Source organism: Macrobrachium rosenbergii, chromosome 13 (assembly GCF_040412425.1).
Source record: "Macrobrachium rosenbergii isolate ZJJX-2024 chromosome 13, ASM4041242v1, whole genome shotgun sequence".
Classification (NCBI taxonomy): domain Eukaryota; kingdom Metazoa; phylum Arthropoda; class Malacostraca; order Decapoda; family Palaemonidae; genus Macrobrachium; species Macrobrachium rosenbergii.
In genome coordinates this window covers 34,538,875-34,553,049 of record NC_089753.1, presented here as the reverse complement: position 1 = coordinate 34,553,049, position 14,175 = coordinate 34,538,875, and the positions used below count along the sequence as shown (strand labels likewise).

Genomic DNA, 14,175 nt, shown 5'->3' with positions numbered 1-14,175 from the left:
AATTTTTTAATAGGAATGTGGAAGGAGAAAATATGCTGAGTACTGATCAAGAAGGAACAAAAACAACAGGAACGATGAAAAGATTTGACTAAGCTAATAATTTCGAAGCAAAATGTACTGAAAAGCAATGACACACATAAAGAAAGGGAAGTAACTATTTTCAACTTTCCAAACATGAAAGATTTTATAAAGACACATATGACTAATTACACAAATTCAATCATTATTTTATTTGTGACTGCTTATCAATATCATTCAAAGCGGAAAAGGAAAGCAGGATGATGGGTGCTGAGAGAGAGAGAGAGAGAGAGAGAGAGAGAGAGAGAGAGAGAGAGAGAGAGAGAGAGAGAGAGAGAGAGAAAGGAACCCCAAAGATTATGAGAAAATTATGGGATTCGAAAAAATTGCTTTACTTTTAAAATTACCTTTCATCCAAACAATAAAAACATGAACTTCATTTTTTTCTGCCTACTTAAACTATAAAAGCTTCTGGGAACTTACAAAGAGTATCCACTCCTTTATCACGTATCACGTACCCTTCTACTGTTGCATCAGTGAATTAAGACAGTGAAGGTTCCAAAACTCTGTTCAGTTCTCATCTACTAATTTAGTCAAATGTCTGGTGGCACTGTGACCACCATTGTTTTCACAGGCCTTGTGGCGCAACGGATAACGCGTCTGACTACGGATCAGAAGATTCCAGGTTCGAATCCTGGCAAGGTCGGTTTGTCGGCTTTTGACTAATGAGAGATTATGTGCCAAGGTAGAACTGCTCTTCAAAAAAATGTCCATATACATAGGTAACACATACAGAGGCATACTCTGCAGGTGACCTGAAGGAATGACCAAAGCTGCAAAAAGAAGCACAGAGCAGTCCTTTTGAATTAATGAGAGAGAGAGAGAGAGAGAGAGAGAGAGAGAGAGAGAGAGAGAGAGAGAGAGAGAGAACTAGTACCAATGATGTAAGCAATCAGATGGCAGTATTAAAAATAAGTAAAACTGAAATAATATTAATCTGGGATTCGTACACTGAAAACAAAATATAGAAATGCTTTCTTGCTGATGGTTGTTGCCATAAAGCTACATAAATTTACAGCTTGAATACCATCAGCCTCTTTTATGATTTAGTTAGGAAGTGCAGACTTAATGGTATCTTTTTTTACCAACATTTATTATTCAGTTACTGTTTACTTGAGATCATAACCTCAAAAGCATTTCTCGACCTTGCCAGGATTCGAACCTGGAATCTTCTGATCCGTAGTCAGACGCGTTATCCGTTGCGCCACAAGGCCTGTGAAAATGTCAGTTGCCATGATGCAAGCAGAAATCAGCTGCTCTTAAAATATATGAATACCTGGTATTTCTCACAGTTAACTTTAAAAGTCATATTTGACTAAACTCACAGTGAATTTTTTTATATGAACCCTGAGGGTAAAAAGATGTTGACTACTGATCAAGAAGGAAATAGTTAAGTAAAGAAATTTACTGAAAAGCTATGAAAAACAAAATTAAATAGAAGCATCTACTGTCAATTTCAAAACATGAAAGACTTTAGGACAATACATATGACTAATTATACAAATTCAATGAATTTTTTGTGATTGTTTGACAATATCATTAATAAGAAAAAAAAAAGAAAAACAGGATGATGGGTGCAGAGAGAGAGAGAGAGAGAGAGAGAGAGAGAGAGAGAGAGAGAGAGAGAGAGAGAGAGAAACAGGAACCCTGAAATATCAAGGAAACTTTTTATAAATTACTTTTCATCTTCACAATAAAAACATGAACTTAATTTTTTCGTTTTGCTTCTTTAAACTATAAACGCTTCAGAGAACTTAAAAAATTATCCACTCCTTGTCATGTACCATTCTGCTGTTGAGTCAGTGAATTACACAGCGAAGGGTCCAAAATTCTATTTAGTTCTCATCCTCAGATTTATTCAAATGTCTGGTGGCACTGTGACTATCTTGTTCTCACAGGCCTTGTGGCGCAACGGATAACGCGTCTGACTACGGATCAGAAGATTCCAGGTTCGAATCCTGGCAAGGTCGGTTTGTCAGCTTTTGACTAATGAAAGACATGAAGTATGATCTGGTTAAGCAAAATGGACACTTCAGTTAAGTCAGAACTGCTACTTAAGAAACTGTCCATGAACACAGGTAACACTCACCGAGGCATACTCTGCAGGTGACCTGTTGGAGAAGGAAAAAAACTATTAAGAGAGAGAGAGAGAGAGAGAGAGAGAGAGAGAGAGAGAGAGAGAGAGAGAGAAGGGGGAACTGGTCCCAATGATGTAGGCAAAGAGATGTTATTCTGGTATTTATACGATGAAAACTATGAACGGGCTTTCCTGTTAATGATGGTCGCAATATCTATATATATAAAAATGTATGTATGTATGTATGTTCCAGAATAACTCTAAAATGCATTTAGCAATTTCAATCAAACTTGGTATACATATGACTTACTATCTCGAAAAGAATACTGTGGGGGCAAGACATCAATGGCACCAAAGGGTTTGGGGTTAAGGAAGGTGATGACAGAGAGAGAGAGAGAGAGAGAGAGAGAGAGAGAGAGAGAGAGAGGTGTTAGGGAGAAGAGAGAGAGAGTAGAGTGGGTGCTAGGGAGAAGAACAAGAGAGAGAGAGAGAGAGAGAGAGAGAGAGAGAGAGAGAGAGAGAGTAGAGCGGGTGTTAGAGAGAGAGAGAGAGAGAGAGAGAGAGAGAGAGAGAGAGAGAGAGAGAGAGAGGAGAGGGTGTTAGGGAGGAGAAAGAGGGAAAAAGTGAGAGAGTTTTTCAGTTGTCATTCAGACTTATCCCGGGCAGTGCCGGGTTGGTCAGCTAGCAGCTATATATATTTACACCTAAAACATCATGAAGTTCTTTTATGAAGTGCTTTGGAATTGTCTTAATAACACCTTTCAATTTTACAACATATATTATTCAATTACTTTGTACTTGAGGTTACATTCTCAAAAGCGTCCCTCGACCTTGCCAGGATTCGAACCTGGAATCTTCTGATCCGTTGCGCCACAAGGCCTGTGAAAATGTCAAGTGCCATGATGCAAGAAAGATGTCATTGCTCTTAAAATATATAAATATCTACTGCTTTAAGATTTATGAATATTGTTCTTTTGCACTGTTAATTTTAAAAATCAGATTTGATTAAAATTACATTTGATGAAAACTGTATTCTATTCGATATTATATTTTATCAAAATACAGTTTTAAATACTATATTTAGCTAAACTCAGTGAATTTCTTAACAGGAATCTAGGAGGTGAAATAATGCCGAGTTCTGACGGTGAAGGCACAAAGGTACAGAAGGATTTAAAGCAGTGACTAAGTTATTACATAAGAAACCGAGTTCACTGAAAGGTGGAGAGAGACAAAATTGAAGGGAAGCACCTATTTTGATCTTTCAAAAGTTGTGAAATTTATTAAAAACACGTATTACTAATTGAACAAATTTAATAACTGTTCAGTGGTGATCGCTTAACAATTTTAGGAAAAGGAATAAAGTGAAAGGAGGAAGTTGAATGTCAAGAGAATTATATATATATATATATATATATATATATATATATATATATATATATATATATATATATATATATATATATATATATATATATATATATATATATATATATATATATATATATATATATATAGAGAGAGAGAGAGAGAGAGAGAGAGAGAGAGAGAGAGAGAGAGAGAGAGAGAGCCAGAAGATATCGAGAAAACCATTGGGAAACAAAAAAAATGGCTGTAATAGAAGTGTGTTTTCATCTTAACTGATAAAAACAAGCTTCATAATTTTCCGTCTAAGTAAACTCCAAAGGCTTTTGAGAGCATACAAATAATATCCACTGTAAGTGAAGTATTCTCAGGGTGAAAGTTACTTAGATTCTCTCATGTACTCTTCTGCTGATGCCTCAGTGAATTTGACAGCTGAGTTAGAAACTCCGTTCATTTATCATCCACTGATTCAGTCAAATGTCTGGTGACACCAGAACAACCACTGTTTTCACAGGCCTTGTGGCGCAACGGATAACGCGTCTGACTACGGATCAGAAGATTCCAGGTTCGAATCCTGGCAAGGTCGACTTCTCAGATTTTGACTAATAAGAGACTATACAGCCAAGGCAGAATTGCTACTCAAGAAAATGTACATATACATGGGTAATACTCACAGAGGCTGCAGGAATGAGCAAAACTAAAAAATAAGCAGAAAGCAGTCCTTTTAAACTAATGAGAGAGAGAGAGAGAGAGAGAGAGAGAGAGAGAGAGAGAGAGAGAACTGGTACCAGTGATGCAGGCAATCAGATGACAGTACTAAAATAAATACAATCGAAACTGAAATAATATCAATCTGGGATTTGTACACTGAAAACAAAAATAGAAACATGTTCTTGCTGATGGTTGTTGCCATAAAGCTACATAAATTTACAGCTTGCACACCATCAACCTCTTTTAGGATTGAGTTAGGGAGTGCAGACTTAATGGCATCTTTTGATTTTCCAACATTTATTATTCAGTTACTGTTTACTTGAGATCATGACCTCAAAACCATTTCTCGACCTTGCCAGCCAGGATTCGAACCTGGTTCTAGCTTCAAAATTTTATTAAAATTGCTCATCTCTTTTTTATTTTAGTCAATTCGGAAAACAATATTATACTAAAATGGACAAGGGACAAAAATTTAAGAAAGACTGAGTTTTATCTTTACTAAATTTATAATTAAGAAACAAAATTCACTGAAGAGCAGTGAAAAACAAAACGGAAGGCATATACTTATCTTCAACTTTCAAAAGCCGAGTTTGTAAACCTATATATGACTAATTAAAGAAATTCAATCATTATTTTAATAATGCTCACTTAACAATTTCATTAAATGAATAAAAAAAGAAAAAACAAGATGATGGACGCCGAGAGAGAGAGAGAGAGAGAGAGAGAGAGAGAGAGAGAGAGAGAGAGAGAGACAGAGAGAGAGAGAGAGAGAGGTGGATTAACAGGAAGGTTACAGATAAGGAGGAAACCACTGGGAGGCGAAAAATTTGCTGTTAAACAATAATATATACTTTAATTTTTTTTTTTTTTGTCTATTTAAACTATCCAATGCTCCTGAGAACTTACACAGGGTATCCGCTCTAGGAAAAACCTGTCACATGGTGAAACTTATTCACAATTTTCATGTTAAGGAATTCTATCGAAATTTAGGCCAAAGACCAAGCACTGGGACCCATGAGGTCATTCAGCACTGAAAGGGAAACAGTGAAAAGGTCTGAAGGGCGTAACAGGAGGAAAACCTCAAAGCAGTTGCACTATGAAACGATTGTTAGGAGAGGGTGGAAAGTAAGATGGAAGTAAGAATATGAACGGAGGTGCAGTAAAAGGAATAAAAGGGGTTGCAGCTAGGGGCCGAAGGGACACTGCAAAAAGCCTCAAGTAATGCCTGCAGTGCACCGTGCGAGGTGCACTGATACCACAAATCCCCTGCGAGGGCATTCGGTGATTAATATTAGTCAAATTAACAACACTCGAATAACCAAAATTTCTTCTGATTTTACAATGAAATATCACATAAAAAAAATTGGAGCCTGTCACAAGAAGTGAAACTGGGACCATGAATACTAAGGCGGAAGATACAACTGACAGATAAATCTGCTTCTCATTAACGTTATCAGCTGATAAAGCCACCCATTTCCTGACTGATGCACGCTGGTTACTAACAGCTAAGCCACTTGCAAAATGAAACCAGCAAACAACGGAAAGCCTTCTTATTCGAACTGGTAGCTGTGTTGAGAAGCTGACCATACACATCGCTCATTTCTTGATCTATGCAATCATAGGTCTAGTGACGCCAAGAAACATGACATGCCCACAAGCCTTGTGGCACAATGAGTAACATGTCTGACCTTGCATCAGACGATTCCACATCTGAATCCCAGTAGCAAGCTCTAGGAAATAGTTGTTCTGAACGGCCTAATCAAACAAAATTAAAAAAAAAAAAGAAATTGGCTGGAATTAAATAACCCCCTTTAAACCTACCTTTAATTGCAGTGAAAAAAAAAAAAACGAATTGGGAAAGAAAACGATATCCCCAGTTTTCAAAGGGTACGAGTTTATTCGACCTTTTGATGATTAGTGGAGCGTATTATATAGCTGTTGCAACTGTGCTTGTTTGACGATCACACATGGAAAACGTGAAGATCGAGTGTGTGTATGAGAGAGAGAGAGAGAGAGAGAGAGAGAGAGAGAGAGAGAGAGAGCGCGCAGGATGCCATCAGAAGTCGAGAAAAAGCGCGGGATGAATAAGGGAAACATAGCTACGCGTTAAAAATGTACTATATTTCTCACAAGCAACAATATAATGACGTTTCACGTCCGCTTCTTCTTCAAGTATACAAATTCTCGGGAACTTACCAAGAGTATCTTTCCGCTCTTTGTGAAAACATTCACAGCGCGAAGACTATTACCTTTTTCATGCATTCTCTTGCTAAGGTCACAATAAATTAAATCGGACAGAGTATAAAATTTATTCAGGTTATCACCCACTGACTGATTAAAGAAGTCAAACGTCTGGTGACAATGCCTAACTTCGTATACAGGCCTTGTGGCGCAACGGATAACGCGTCTGACTACGGATCAGAAGATTCCAGGTTCGAATCCTGGCAAGGTCGAGAAATGCTTTTGAAGGTCCAGACATGACTACGGATCAGAAGATTCCAGGTTCGAATCCTGGCAAGGTCGAGAAATGCTTTTGAAGATCCAGACATGACTACGGATCAGAAGATTCCAGGTTCGAATCCTGGCAAGGTCGAGAAATGCTTTTGAAGATCCAGACATGACTACGGAAGATCCAGACATGACTACGGATCAGAAGATCCCCGGTTCGAATCCTGGCATGGTCGAGAAATGTTTTGAAGATCCAGACATGAAAAGGTATCTTATTTATAAGGTAAGGTAGGAATGGAATGGAAAGTAAAATTTAGGCCGAAGTCCAAGCACTGCGACCTGTGAGGTCATGCAAGCTGAAAGGCAAATTGAGAGCAAAAAGGTTCTAAAGCAATAACTGGGGGAAAACCTCGGTTGCACTATGAAGCAATTGTTAGGAAGTAAAATGGAAGAGAATATGAACAGTAGTTCAGTAAAATAGAATGGAAGGGGTTGCACCTCGGGCCCGAAGGAACGCTGCAAAGAACCTTAGGTAATGCGTCCACCGCACAGCGTGAGGTGCACTGACAGCGCTACCCCCCTGGGGAGATAGATCTGAATTCGCCACAAGTATCAGTGAGACGCATTGTCGAACACGTCTTCTTGTTGCTTTCTTTACTGCGTCCTAATACTCGTAACCTACATTACAATTCAGGAAATTTAATTTCTCAGATATCAAAATAAACAGAGGCTTTCATCTTACATTCTTCATTTGAGATTGATATAAAAAAAATGGTTTAAACGAATTCTCCTTTCATCTTTTATATCACAAATTTTAATAATCACATTCCTCAACTTTGCTAAAATTCGACACTGGAATCTGCAGTCAGGTGCTTTACCCACTGCCCCACAAGGCCGCATTTTGCTTGGCGGTGTTAACACTCATGCCCACAAGGTCTGACATCCTAGAAACGCCAGGTGTCAGTTGCTATTTTCTCCCCCATTCTCTCTCTCTCCATTCTGTTTATGTGTTTACTTATATATTTTTGTCTTTCTTCTGCTATGAGTAGCCATGAATCTATTAAAGTACTATGTATGTATGTATGTATACACATGTACGAGATATACATAAAAACACACATACATATATATATACATATGTAATTGTAATAGCCACAATGCCCTCTTAGAGGGCAGTGTGGCTATTACAATTACATCTGCACCTGGTAAAAAGTGACCAATAGATTCTATATATATATATATATATATATATATATATATATATATATATATATATATATATATATATATATAAAAAAATTTACACATATTCGAGATATATATAATTATGCACAAATACATACACACACACGTATACATATATATTTACACATATAATTTACACATATACGAGATATATATAAATACACACACATACACACGCACACATACATACATGCTTTATATCCTTACATCCACGCGATCACTGAAGACATACAATGCCTTAACCGCTCCGCGTTTTGTCAGCGCAACTTGGCACCAGAGCCACAGATAAGACAACCCACCACTTCGAGCCTCTGGTTGGCGGTTAGTGCTGGCTAAGAATAGAGTCGCCTCGGGAGAGAAGATGCCACACGAGTGAATCCGTCTGACGCGAGCGAGCGCGTTCTCAGCATCTTTCCAACTGAATATAGAATTTAAGCCAGAGGCGAAGTACTGGGACCTATGAGGTCATTCAGCGCTGAAACGGAAGTTGACAGTAAAAGGTTTGAAAGGTGTAACGGGAGGAAAACCTCAAAGCGGTTGCACTATGAATCAATTGTTAGGAGAGGGTTGAGAGGAAGATGGAAGAAAGATAATATGAATGGAGGTACGGTAAAAGCAACGAAAGGGGTTGCAGCTAGGGGCCGAAGGCACGCTGCAAAGAGCCTTAAGTAATGCCTACAGTGCACCGCATGAGGTGCACTGACGGCACTATCCCCCTTTTAGTATCTTGCAACGAAACGTTGTATTTAAGTAGCCGTTATATTATTCCCAATACTGAATTTGTTATTCCTTTACCAACGTGTGCAGATTCCATTTTAACTAGTTAATTGATGTAGCGAAAACAATATGAAACGTTTTAGTGAAAAACCGCCTAAATCCTTATCTTATCATCTTGTATGACACCTTAAAAGCATTTTGCCTTTGGACCCGACAGCCGGCATTTTTTTTTTTTATCGGGGAATTGTCATTATTGCTTGTCTTGCAATACAAGCATTCTGCCATGAGAGTTCAAAGCTTCTCCTGTTTGCATTCGGTCACCTGTTGATTTCTTGCATGTAAAAAATATCCCTTCATTGCAAACAATAAATACATGCATGAAAAAATAAGAGTATCACTGAGCCTTGCAACAGACCCTGAAAATCTGGAGCGAGCGGCAAAAGGTCCCAATGAGGCGCTAAAACCTACCAAGCAGTGTCCCTCCTCTTCAGCTTAGCACAAAGAATATAGGATTTAGTCCATATGCCAAGCACTGGGACCTAAGAGGTCATTCAGCGCTGAAAGGGAAACTGACAGCAAAAAGGTCTGAAAGGTGTAACAGGAGGGGAACCTCGCAGTTGCACTATGAATCAATTGTTAGGAGAGGGTGGAAAGGAAGATGGAAGACAGAGAATATGAACGGAGGTACAGTAAAAGAAATGAAAGGGGTTGCAGCTAGGGGCCGAAGGGACGCTGCAAAGAGCCTTAAGTAACGCTTATAGCGCACCGCACGAGGTACACTGACGGCCCTAACGGCCTAACCCCCTGCGGCTGCGGGCCCAGCGGGGCAGCTTAGCACTAGCCACGAATGACGAAACCTACCCTGAAATCAGCTTCCGAGCCAGACGTACGAATCACGCTTTTCTGATGGCCAATGTATTCCCTGTCCCTCTATATACACTGGCTCATGTCTCTATGCAAATCTCTCTGTTTTTATTCCTTTTCTTCTTCTTGTGTGCGTTCTCTATCTCATCAATTATTTATGACATTTTAAGCGATCGTCTTCTCTACCTTATTATTCATCAATTTTTAAGTGATCGTTATCACAGATATTCGTGTTTTATGAGAATACACATGGCATATTGCTTCTGCATTCCCGTCATCACAGATATTCACGTTTTACGTGAATATCCATCGCATATTGCTTTTGTATTCTCGTCATCACAGATATTCACGTTTTACGAGAATATTCATGGCATATTGCTTCTATATTTTCTGGAAATGAGCCTTCCAGCTTTCGCTTCTTTACCCTCGAGTGTCTGCTTTCCCGTTCCGAGAACCAATCTCCTATTTGCCCACGCTCCTGGTTGACAAGTGAGGAGCCATTTATATCTTTCGTGTCTGTGATGTCCCCTCTCTCAGGCTCCCCTCGATTAAAGTCCTTTTGTAAATCTACCTCATCCTTCTCTCTTTTCTTCATCGGCCTCGTTAGCGAAAGATGTTTAGAGTAAAAAAAAAAGAATGAAAATTTTTTGGTAGAGTTTAAAGTATACGCGAGAGAGCGAATTCGCACCCTTGTCAGTAAACATGGCGAACGCTGTTGTTTTTAATTACACTAGATATTTTAATTACACTAGATATTTTTGAATGTCACAAGTGCTGGGGGCACAAAATGAGAAGTAGCTTCAAACTTGACAAAAGAGATGGGGGCATAATGAATGATTCCGTGACTAAATAACCTTAATCGCGCTGAATATTATTATGCCCTCTTTTCATAACAGAAAGACAACATGATGTCGGGAGGGAAATTCCTGAGATGTATGCTAGTACTGCACCAGCCACGGTTTTTTGGCCATGCCCCTAGGTTATGTTAGGTTAGGTTGGGTGAGGTTAGGTCACAATAGTAGCGATTAAGTAATTTGGGTGTGGGGAAACACATTGAGATCATTTTCAAGAAAATTCTATGGTTAGTTTTGAAGATATGGCGTCCCGCTTTTTTCAGGGAAAAGTCCCGGTACTCGGTTACATCTCGGGAAAATGGTGACGGGAGCTGTGAGGACTGAGATAGAAAATACAAGGGAACCGGCGGCTTTCAATTTCAGGGAATTACCGTCTCGGATCTTCATTGCTTGTCTAAGACTCCAAGCATTCTGGTAAGAGTGTTAACCGTTTCCCTTGTGTTTTAGCCACCTATTGATTTCTTGCGAGGGAAACATAGCCCTCCCTTGCAAAGACTAAATACGTATATAAAATCTATTTTGCTTAATATACAATTCTCTGGTAAATTTAACCCATCCTTCTGTTTCTTATTAGGTTTACTAGTGAAAATACTCCTGAGTAAATAAAGGAACGAAAAACTGTGCAAGAATTTAACACTGCATTACAGAGGCAGATCGGAAATGTATGCTACTGTTTTTTTTTTTTTATACTTAGTTACTTAAGAACAATAAGTACTGGGGGAACAGAGTGAAGAGGAGTTTCAAAGTTCAAAAAACAAAGGACATAATTAATTATTCTGTGACTGAATCACCTTAATCCAAAGAACACAATTACGCTTTCCTTTCATAACCAAAACACAACATGATGAAGGGAGCCTCAATACCCGGCAGCGTGTAGCAATCAAAAGACCCCTAAATTTTCAAAAGATGAAAGACACAAGCAAATCTTTACACTGGCGTTTTCTTAATCGCCCAGAATACCATTATGCTTTCAGATCAAAGAGTCAGCCCCAGTTAATGGAACCCATTAAGTAAGGAGACAGCGCAGTTAATGGATCCCATTAAGCTGAGCCAGGGCGTCAAGTCACACGGGCGAGCTTTTTCGGAAAACTCATTTACGATCCACTGACTTGCTAATGAAGGCTTGAATTTAGGACCAACATTTACGGCAGGGGCAGGGGTGCAGGGGATTCATGTTCTCGTCGATGATCTGATCGTTTCGGCTATTAAAGATCTCGATGGTAATGACAGTGCTGATGACTGTGATTACAATAACAATGGTAATAAAGAGTAAAAAGATACAAAAATGTAAATGAGAGATTGTATTGTTCCATAATACAAGAAAAGGGTTAAAATGCAGGGGGAGTTTTCGATCGTTTGCACAACGGTCCTCTTCATCTCTTTTTTGTATTTTGAAAAATAGTCTCTCATTTACATTATTGTGGCTTTTTACTCATTATTTCCAGTCATAATATAGTGATGCACCATAGAGAATGATGATAAAGGCGATGTTGGTACTATGAAAAAGTAAAAAACAATAATGATGAGCCAAGAATTCTTCAAACTGACTCTAGAGTCTAGAGCAGCCTACGACGACCTGGACAGACTTGTCCTGTATCTAGTTTTGCTAACTGATCTGTTGTTAGCTATGTCCTTGATTCCATTCAGTTTTGTAAAAAACCAGGATCAGAGAGGTGTGAGTGAAGGTGGTTTGAGTGACCTTCGACCAATTAAGGTCTGATTCCACAGGGCAGTGTTCTGGGACCCCTCTTAATTTTAAGCTACTAGTGACATGATTGCTGACCTTGCAAATAAGACAGTTCAGTGTGCAGTTAATTTAAATTTTTATAAGGTACTTTAACCGAACTTGATAATATTTAGTACGGATTAGTCAGTGGCGCACTGTAGTCAGTAAGGCATGAGGCTGAATTGGAGCAAAAGTTAGACCTTACTGCATGACTCTCCTTCCTTCTCCTCTTCTGCTCCTTCCACTCGCTCTCTATTTAATTTAATCCTGTATCTGTGTTTATCCTAAACAAATGAATGGGTGCGTGAAATAGGATCAAAGCGAATGAGACTCGAATTAGACACAGGGATTTTTGCTTCTACCCACCTCGTTATCTTTTTACTTTATTCCACGTCTCTGTTCGTCATTAAACGATGAAGGGATGCGTGAAACTGAATTCAGAAGCAAAGGACCCAATACAGTCCAAAAAAAATCTGTTTACATGCGATGGCTGTGCTTTGCAAGAAAGAGCAATTAATACTTGTTGTTCAAAGGGGGCTTACAGAAGCGAGGCCCGTATGAACTGAACTGAATTGAATATAGAATTTAGGCCAAAGGTCAAGCAACTGGGACCTATGAGGTCAATCAGCGCTGAAACGGAAATTGACAGTAAAAGGTCTGAAAGGTGTAGCAGGAGGAAAACCTCGCAGTTGCACTATGAATCAATTGTTAGGAGAGGGTGGAAAGTAAGATGGAAGAAAGAGAATATGAAAGGAGGTACAGATAAAGGAACGAAGGCACGCTGCAGAGAACCTTAAGTAATGCCTACAGTGCACCGCGTGAGGCGCATTGATGGTACTACCCCTCTAAGGGGTGTATTTATCCTTTGATACCATGTAGGGAGAAACGAGGAAACGAATAAAAACGAATGAAAACATGACCTTCGTTGACTGAAGCAACAGAAAATTGATAACTACGAATGGGAACACTGCTCTATATTTTTTAACTAAAATATAGAATAAGATACAAATACATACCCACGTAAATCATTACGGCTAATGACAAATAAATTCATATTCTAAATACCAAATATTTTTAGATTCATCAAACACTGAACATGACGAAACAAATCAGAGAATAAATAAACAAACAAACACAAGGCCCCCCCCCAAAAAAAAAATGTTAACTGACAGATCTCGGATGCCATTACAGGTCGCGTTTACTTTAAATGGCTTTTCATTTGAGAATGCGTTGCCAGGGCAACTGGAGAATTTAGCAAAGAACGCAGTTATGAAGTATAGAACGCTCACTCACATGCTGAATCAAATAATGAATGATTCTATTTCAGCCATTTAATTGTAAGGGAAATGTCATGGGCCGGAGATCAAAGGCGCATCTGAATACTCTGTCAGAACACACACACACACACACACACACACACACACACACATATATATATATATATATATATTATATATGTGTATAATATATATGTGTTAACTTTATCATATACACAATTGTTCTGTGCATTAGTAGAATTACTAAAAGGACCTCATTCAAACTGGATGGTATCTAATGGATACCATCCAGTTTGAATGAGTCCTTTAGTAATATATATGTGTGTGTGTATATAATATATATATATATATATATATATATATATATATATATATATACACACGTACATACATACATACATGCATACACACATATATAAATATATGACTCGTTTATACATTCATTCCATGTTTATAACGGATACAGACTAAGTATTTCTGTCTAATTCATGTTTAACCACGATGTATGTTTACCTATGACGTCACAGTGATCAGAGATTCCTCTGTTCTCGCTGTGGCGCCATCCTTTGATCCATCAACCTGCTGAGCTCTTTTGAGGTTTGGGGGGGCGGTTAAATAGTCCAGCAATTTGGCGCCATTAGCTAACAAGCACAAGATGCGCCGAAGTTTCTTCGACGCTATCGAGTTTTCTGTGCAGCCGCTACAGCGTATAATCAAGGCCACCGAAAATAGATCTAACTTTCGGTGGTTTCGGTATAGTGCTGTATGAGCCGCGGCCCATGAAACTTTGCTAACTGCAGCCCGGTGGTGGCCTAT

General features: G+C 38.7%; 1 protein-coding gene and 5 non-coding genes across 6 annotated transcripts in view; 4 read left to right on the top strand and 2 right to left on the bottom strand.

The window, feature by feature from the left end:
- The window catches only part of LOC136845152 (uncharacterized), a 169,693-nt gene that overhangs the window by 97,906 nt on the left and 57,612 nt on the right, over positions 1–14,175 (bottom strand). The window lies entirely within an intron of this gene.
- Positions 652–724, top strand: TRNAR-ACG (transfer RNA arginine (anticodon ACG)). The gene has a single exon. It is a non-coding gene; the product is annotated as a tRNA-Arg (tRNA).
- On the bottom strand, positions 1,220–1,292 carry TRNAR-ACG (transfer RNA arginine (anticodon ACG)). The gene has a single exon. It is a non-coding gene; the product is annotated as a tRNA-Arg (tRNA).
- On the top strand, positions 1,976–2,048 carry TRNAR-ACG (transfer RNA arginine (anticodon ACG)). Its single transcript has one exon. It is a non-coding gene; the product is annotated as a tRNA-Arg (tRNA).
- Positions 4,031–4,103, top strand: TRNAR-ACG (transfer RNA arginine (anticodon ACG)). Its single transcript has one exon. It is a non-coding gene; the product is annotated as a tRNA-Arg (tRNA).
- Positions 6,609–6,681, top strand: TRNAR-ACG (transfer RNA arginine (anticodon ACG)). The gene has a single exon. It is a non-coding gene; the product is annotated as a tRNA-Arg (tRNA).